The sequence below is a fragment of the Cynoglossus semilaevis genome, chromosome 20 (genome assembly GCF_000523025.1).
Source record: "Cynoglossus semilaevis isolate Cse_v1.0 chromosome 20, Cse_v1.0, whole genome shotgun sequence".
Lineage (NCBI taxonomy): Eukaryota > Metazoa > Chordata > Actinopteri > Pleuronectiformes > Cynoglossidae > Cynoglossus > Cynoglossus semilaevis.
This window is the reverse complement of record NC_024326.1, coordinates 2,973,794-2,982,162: the sequence shown is the minus strand read 5'-3', so window position 1 is coordinate 2,982,162 and position 8,369 is coordinate 2,973,794. Positions and strand designations below refer to the sequence as shown.

General features: G+C 40.6%; 1 long non-coding RNA gene across 1 annotated transcript in view; it reads right to left on the bottom strand.

Moving 5' to 3' along the window:
* LOC103396011 (uncharacterized) overlaps positions 1-8,369 on the bottom strand; it is a 77,964-nt gene that overhangs the window by 59,652 nt on the left and 9,943 nt on the right. The window contains exon 4 of the long non-coding RNA XR_523321.3: positions 1,287-1,436. This is a non-coding gene — a long non-coding RNA (uncharacterized LOC103396011). The remainder of the gene's footprint in view (positions 1-1,286; positions 1,437-8,369) is intronic.

Sequence of the window (8,369 nt, the reverse complement as noted above, 5' to 3'; positions counted from 1 at the left end):
TCTCGCGGCTATGTTTAAAGCAGTGTTTTATATTTCATATGTGCCTTTTAGCAGCATCAAAGCACAAAAAAGCGTGGGTAACTGAGAGTCAGAGTCAGCATGAACATCGCACCAAACATTTATGGACCACCGCTGCATGACAGACATTAAAGGACTCATTTTGATCAAACACACAAACAAACGCATGACAAAACCTGAAACAGCATAAGTAGCAATTAAAAAGGTTTAGAAAGTTCTGACTGCTCACAGAATACGAATTTTAAAAAAGGTATGATATTCAAACCATATAAATAATGAGTGTAATAATGTGTATACTGTTAAATGTTTATCTGGACACCTGTCTCTCCTCGAATTTCAAGCACTTTCCCTTTAAAATCAGCAGCTCTAATCAAGCTGCAGTGCGCGGCCTGAGAACTGAATGAACGCAGTCGGTCTGTGGTCTGATTGATTAACTGGGTTTACAGAAGTGACTTTCTCATCAGATTTTTCATTTTTCATTAGTGTCCTTTATTAGAGTGGGGGGGTGCATAACAAGGCTTTACTCATTACTGAAAACAGTTTCAGAAAAAAACAACACTTCTTTATTCCAATAAAGTCGTGTGGCGTGAGCTTGTTTTGGTGCTCATAAATATGTGAGCTCAGCTGCAGCGACGCTTTAGGTGACTTTCAGCATGAATCTGCATGTGTTTAAAGCCATTTCACTGGACCTGGAACACTGACACCAAATCACTGCAGATTATGCCTGAGCAGCATGTGTGCCGCCTGACATGTCCAGTAAATGCACTGTGTGCCCTTGCTTTTGATTAAAATAAAATAAAAGCCAAAGGACAGAGGGATGCAGAGGAAGAGGAGGACATTTACATAATTACTTTTGTTACATTAACATAAAAGGTCAGGGACACAAAAACATCCACAGAGCATAAAGTGTCCATCCTGGATCTCACCTGAATGCGAATGTATTGTTTCAGCTGGCTTTATCCCTGTATTGTTTTTTATCACATGTAATTTTCATCATTTCCTAATTGTATCCTATATTTTATTGAGTGCTATGAAATATATATATATATATATATATGCACTCATGACCACTTCTTTAACAAGGTTCATTTGTCATTCATTTGTGTTCATTATACTAGCTTTATTATATATATGTAGCTATATATATATATATATATATATATATATATATATAAAACAACCACCCAATCAGTCCAATTTACTGTTAAAATATTTCCCAGACATGTTTTTTTTTAATATACGTGGAATAATTCTCAAGTATTGCCTACCTCCTCTAGACTTCCTGTAGAGAAGCCATATCAAACGTATGGTCGCTGCATTGTCAGTCAAGCAGCATCACCTCCACCACCACCACCACGGGCCAGGTCTTAACTTTGATCTCTGCGCAGAGCAGAAAGGCTCAGCTAAATATCAGCCGCCTGGAAAAGAAAGAAAGAACCTGTTTGTCTTCTGAGCTGATCTCTCTTTGGACCGTTTGTGTGATATATGCTGAGCCTGCAACTTAGGGTGGGGGCTCCGGCATACCAAGAAGGACAAGATGTCCACCTTAGACGTCAGCATTTACCGTCAGAAAGAGTTTCGAAACACGCTCCTACTCTCCTCCAGCAGTAATGTAAATGCCTGCTTCTGGTTGGTTCACTTCTTTTCCAACTCTCAGCTGCAGAGATAAAGGTCTGACTAATGGTGGGAGTTAGAAAACTTCTGACTCAGTTTGGGAGACTGATAAAGCCCATTTCCCGCAGCCTCGCTAAGACAGCTCGTCTTTTTCTAACGCACTCCTACAAAAGCCTTGAAATAAATCTGAACCTCATCTTGGCTAATGTGGCTTAACAGAATGTTCCAGTTGGAATTCATCTAAATCGTACACACATTCAACTACCATCAGCTAATGAATATAAACAGTGTCCGTGCTTTAGATCATTGGTATGTTAGACAGTGTGTTTCAAGGTGGGTCTCCACCTGGGGGCATCAGGGCACTGTGGGAGAAACAAAATGAAGAAAAAACAAGGTGGTGCATGATGTCTAAACTAACTAACTTGGATGAGAAGTAATACAACATGTATAAGTTTAGGGGGATGGAGGAAGTACCATAATGTAAGACTTTGAAAAGTCCTGGTTTGAGACAGTTCTGTTTGAGAAACTTTTTTTTCCAATGCAAAGGTTTCTGAGACATAGAAGTGTCCTCAACAGCAGAAGGTTTTGGGGCTTTTTTTCTTTTTTCCCCTCATTTTCAGGTGTCTGGACCAAGTCCAAGATCACGCCAGCAGACCACCTGACCTTCTGCTGGGGCTCTTTTTTGTGTAGTCACAGGTTTCCAGGGGTCAGAGCACCTGTTAAGGAACCTTCTGTCGAAACAAGAAAACACTACAGGGCAGAAATCAGTAATCAGTTGAAAAGGAGTGCCTTTCTTTTTTCCTTTCTTTTTTTTTTTCTAAAACCTGTGATCTTACACATGGCCACCAGAACCCAACAGAATTCAGCCCACACTTCTGTTGACCTTATTTCAGATGGACACAAACACTGCCTGTAGCTTATAGACCCAAAGCCTGATTTCAAAGGTAGGTGGCATTCCGTAATCCAGACTCTGAGCCAAAAGTACCACAGGAGCAGAGCTTGTTGGCAGGAGTGGAAATGTCAGGAGAGAAGCTGAGATAGTGGCTTGTGGTTAATGTTGTCCTCCTGATAGATCTCCAAATGGACCATTCATCTATTCATTCATTCATTCATTCATTCACCCGCTCACATCACTGGTGTGATGTGATTAAGGCCAGTCCCTAACCATTATGGTCACAGGGATTGGAAACAATCAGTGCTAATTAAGTTTGCTTGTCTAAAAGGAAGACACTCTGAACATTGAGTTTTAGGACGTTAGAAATGCCACATGCAAGACACAGGATCAATACTCTGTGTACTGAGCTTCGAGCTGTATATTGACAAGGGACTGGAAACACGTTTGCTCATCGTGTTGTTCTTTTCCTCTGAGATCCATATCCAAGTGTGACCAAAATGTTTCCTTGGAATAAGGAACAGAGAAACAAAGGATCCTGGGCTGCACTCAACACACACACAGCTCAGTGTTGGACGACAGAGCAACACGTTTCTGACACCACGCACATTGGTTTAGAGACGCTCAAAGGCATCTTTAACGTTTACTGTACCCTGAGATGCAGCACAGTTTAAGGCGGATACATTTTCTGTAGCTCATTATCTATTTATGCCCAGTAACTAACCCACGTCTGCTGTTTGAGTATCGAGCCGACTGATTCAGCCGTGTGCTGAGGTAAGTCAGGGAAACAGCGCGGCAGCAACATTCGTGTTTGTTTACATCTGCACGAGGCCACTTTAGCTGCTGCATAGTTTGCGAAATTGAAGGAAGAAAACATTCATGTACTGTACTATAAAAAAAAGCAGAGAGGCACAGGGAAAACAAGAGCTCTCCGTTACCCAGATGATATTAAAGTTAATCGTCATGTTTTTCTTTAGAAATGTTTTTAAAATAATTGTGCATAACTGCACATACATTGTGTGAATATTACAGCTCAGAAACTATAGTCAATTCTAACACTGAAACTGATAACATTTTATACAGACTTATTTTTATTGTTTATTTTTATTATATTTCTGACATTTTACCTTTAGATTTTTCACAACCAGCTAAATATTTTTGCATCCGGTTTGAAACGTTTTCATCTGATTATTATCATTATAATGCGCCTGTGTGTCTGAGAATATATCTGTACTCCACACCACCAGATAAGACCAGATATTATCAGCACACTGGTTTAATCCCACCCATCCTAGCCACTGCCTTTCAGGTAGCCACGGAGAAAAAGAAAGTAAAACGAAGGAGAGACTGGGGGGGTGCAGGCAATTTTGATGAGAATCAGTGGGGTGCAGCAACAGTGTTTAGATGTCACACAGCATATCAGCAGGAGAGAGGGGAGAGAAAACATGAGGGGATGAAGGAAATGTTCTATTCAGAGGAGTGAGGTGACAGCTGGAGATCTGGACGTCAGTAAAGACGTTTTTTAGGTACAGTGACAGACGCACTGTCAGTTTAAAATACTGTCATTCTGGCTGCAAACGACACATTGACACAAGAAGCATGATTAATGCAGAGTAATCATCAAACTCCACTGTGGGAAATTACAGCAAATATAAACATTTTCTCTTCAGCGCTGTCATTCAAATAAAACCCAATGCCGATTATTATACCTGTAAATAAGTGTCACGTCTGAGGGCTTCTCTGCAGATATAAAAGGTCAGACAGACCCCCAGGAACCTCAACACATCCAAGAGCAAATGTTCCTTGGTATCACAGGACCCTGAAACATTATCATCAGCTACAACTTCAAAACAACAAGTAACCACTGGACTAGCTGATTAACATCACTGCAATTAACTGCCATGATATCTTAACCTGAAACAGTCAAGAAACCTATGTATATAACAACAACAGATGAACCCTGTCACTACCACCAATAATAATAAGCAGACTGAAGATTGTCTTGGGATAATTGTGTTGCATTTTTGACCTTTAAAACTATTTCCAGCTCAAGGTCAATAAAGTATTTCTGATTCTCGGTTAGATTTTTTTTTTTAGCTAATAGGAGTTTTTTTTAGCAGAAATCTTTTAAATTTGTACCCTAATATCAGCCACAAATATCTTAACTGAAACAGAGAGAAGTGATACCTACGAAAAAACCAAGACGGTGAAAATGAGCTCAAATAGAAGAACACAACAACCGCAGCCCAAATGAATCTGAGTCAGTGTTGCTGAACCACAACAGCAGTTATCACCCCTGAGGCTGCTGTGTGTTTCCAGCAAACTCTTATCATCAAACAATGCCAGGCCAGGCTGTGACAGGTTGGAGACCCTTGTTGCTGCTCCCTGACAGACCACATCAGCGACAGTGGGATGAAATAGCACTGGAGCAGATGAAGCATGAACTCAGAAAAACACCGAGCCAAACAACAGACACATTTGCAGGATATGAAATGTGTGCAGCCATTACCAAACCAGGACTGCTCTCCAGCTGAACCTTCTCTTGGTGACCGTTCATTTTTATGACATTAATTTATGGCACTGCTGCACTTATTCAAGTTAATATTAGGGATGTAAAAATGGCACAGGTTGCTCTCTGATTTGACTTAAACTTTGAGTTGATAAAATTGTTGTTTAGCAGCATTTCTACTGGAAAACTATCTCCTAAACACAATTTGTGTGACCCCAAGGTTGAGAAACACTGACCTAATCCTACATGTTATTGAACTGTGGCTTATTTTGGGCTACATCAGTACAATCCTCTGATATTTTTTCCAGCAGCCAAAAGGCTTGTAAAAATTGTGAGTAAAGACTGAAACAGACATTGACAGGGTTATTATTAGTCTTTTAACATGACCAAACCACTGGACGCTCTAGCGATGAATAAAGAACGACTTCACAGTTACTTCTTTATTATTTCATAGGCAGAAAAAGCAAATGTGGTGGCGCACAGTGTCAACACGCATTTGGCTTTTTCTATTTTTCACTCCCGTTCCCATCTTCTCAATTTCAGTCTCGGGAGGGTTATTTTGAGAAATGGCTATGCAAACAGCAAAATTCCCTCCCATCTTTTTGCTGTTGACTCATTCACTTATTCGACCATGAAGCAAATGGACTCGTCCTCTGCAAATGGAACCTTCAGCTCTGAATGATTAATTGTCAAAATGGCTGCTGGAGATCTCTAGCTCCAAGGGCTCTTGGCTTTCTGCGTTCCATTCAGAGGCGTAGACCAGTGAGTGCTTCAAATATATATATACATATATAAAATAATATTTGGTTGACTGAAATGCTTCACCTCATGTGAAATATTTTCAAACAGCTCTACATTAAAACCTGAAATGCTAAGCAAACGTAATCCCACAATATCTTGGGTTAACTGTTATTAACTTTATTATATAGACTTCAACAAAAAAGTAAGTGATTCGCTGTTAACTGGTAAAAAAAAAAAAAAGGATGATCTACACCACATTCGTCTTACAAAAACTACTTCCTGCAGTGTAAGCAAATGACAACCTGTCGATGGACAGTGTACAAGTCAATGGAATTATTAAATATGGGTTCAAAAATGTAATTTGATTGATAACAAAATAATTAGTGTGGTTAAGACATTCATTTTGACTGCCCCAAATTTAAATCTATATAAAAGAGACCATAGTTTGTAACCGAGTTGGAATAATCTGGAAACTAAGTATAATATAATAGAAAACTTCAAAAATCAGCCAGTCACGCCGAGTAAGGACATTGTAAGGACATGCAATCCATACAAATCCAGCGTGATATACTTTCAAGTGTTGGCATTAAATTAAGTCTTACTGGAATTGAAAAGGTCTTGAAAATACTTCAATTTGATTTAGAGAACCTTGGCAGTGCCCTGACATTTCCCTTTTCCATTTGAAGAAATTGTCCTGGAAATGATCCAATGTTCCCTTGAAACATATTTCACTTGGTCAAAAGAAAAAAAAATCCCTTGTTGAAGACATCATCACCTGATGCTGAGTCCACCAGACAAACACTAGCGTTCATAGAAAATATTAGATCAAATTTAGATTCTTCCTACATTCATAATTTATTATCTTTCCCTTTAGCTGTTTATGTCTGATTAATCTCTGCATACAGGTTGTTCACACACACATACACACACCGCCCTTTCTTCACGTATTTTATATGCATTGCATGTGTACAATGTTCAAACATTGTGATGACTCTACACCAGTGAATGTGCGGTTGCACACTAATGTATGATTGTTTTCTGTGACTAATGGGCTCAGATTGGCGAGGTTTTGGTACCAGGAGCTGGCACCGACACACGGGGCCGTATCAGGGAAACTCGACCTGCTGCTCCGTCACCAACAATCACTGTTGAGCAGCAATATTTTTCAACATGTCAGCCAGAGCAGTGAGTGGAACCAATGCCGCTGTTATTAGTCTAGCTGGGGGGTAAATGAAAACCATTATCAGGGTTTTCTCTCTGCTGCATCCTAATGCAACGCACGGCAAAGAGGTGATTTGAATAACTAGAACTCCACTTCCAACCCACACCCTGCACTGGGCAGCCTGGATCGGAGGCAGTATTCTTCATGCTGATTTTGTTTTGTTTTGTCCCAGGTCTTAAAATGAGCATGATTATCAACTGTGACACTCTCCGTGGACTGATGTGCCACCCGTTCCAGACCCTGCAGTGTTTAAGCCATTTTTTTTTTTTTTTTTTTATGGTGAGTGAGAAGACACGGGCCGTATTGGATGGTTCAATGGGCTAACCCTAACACCAACACTTATTTAAAATTATCTTTTGTTTCTTTCCCTCCACCAATTTCATGGCTGAGCATATCTCCATGTTTAATTCATGAACGACACGCTTGTTCCTCACAACACGTACCAGAGCCATGTTGTGCCACCCTAAAGGGGGCCTGGAACACTGCAGCCCTACACACAGCCACCAGCTCACAGCTCTTCCCGCCAATTACCCTCAATTCCAGGAAAGGACCTCAGTCTGACACAAGGCTGGCTGATGGCTGTGATCGCCGTGTCCTTCAAAGAGGAGCGACGGGGAGAAGCAACAGCTTATGTATGTTTAAGGCTGAAAGGGAGGTAATTGGGGGATGATTCGATGATGGGACACAGCAGATAAAAGCATCTCCCCGAATTTGACAATGTTGCATTACCCAAATACAAGGTTAGCGGTGGGTAACACCAACATGCTGTCTGAAGATAGTGCTCAGTGGCCAAGTTAAGTGCTGAAAGCTGTGCGGCTAACAGCACTTTTAGCTAAGAGTGCTTGCAATTCATTGCTCACCAACAAAACAATCATGAGCTGCACAGAACACAGAGGGAGAGGGAGAGACTGCACACAACCATTAGCACACACCCTCGATTTTCCAGAAAAATAGGGTAAAATGTAGAGCTGTGTATTAGGTAATAAGTGCTGATTGTTTGTGACGAAGCCAGAGTACGGCTAATTTGCCGTCTGACAAATGCCAGCTTTGTGCACATCACAGGCCTGTCAGGGAACGACAGAAAATGGGCCACAGCTTCTCTTCACACACAGTCACAAACACTTCACAAGCCAGCTTTGAAGCAGAGACAAGCAGAGACAAGCACAGGCTGATGATGTGAGTATTTTAAACATTTCGTGATGCAATCCGAGTCCATTTGCATGTAATGTGCACTTGGGTGTTATACATTGGAGAGGTAGAGGGAAAAAAGCCTCGTTGTTATTAAAAAGCTCAGTCAATTATGGACTGACTCAGCTGCTGGAATCTGCATATATATATATATACACACACACACATATATATATATATATATA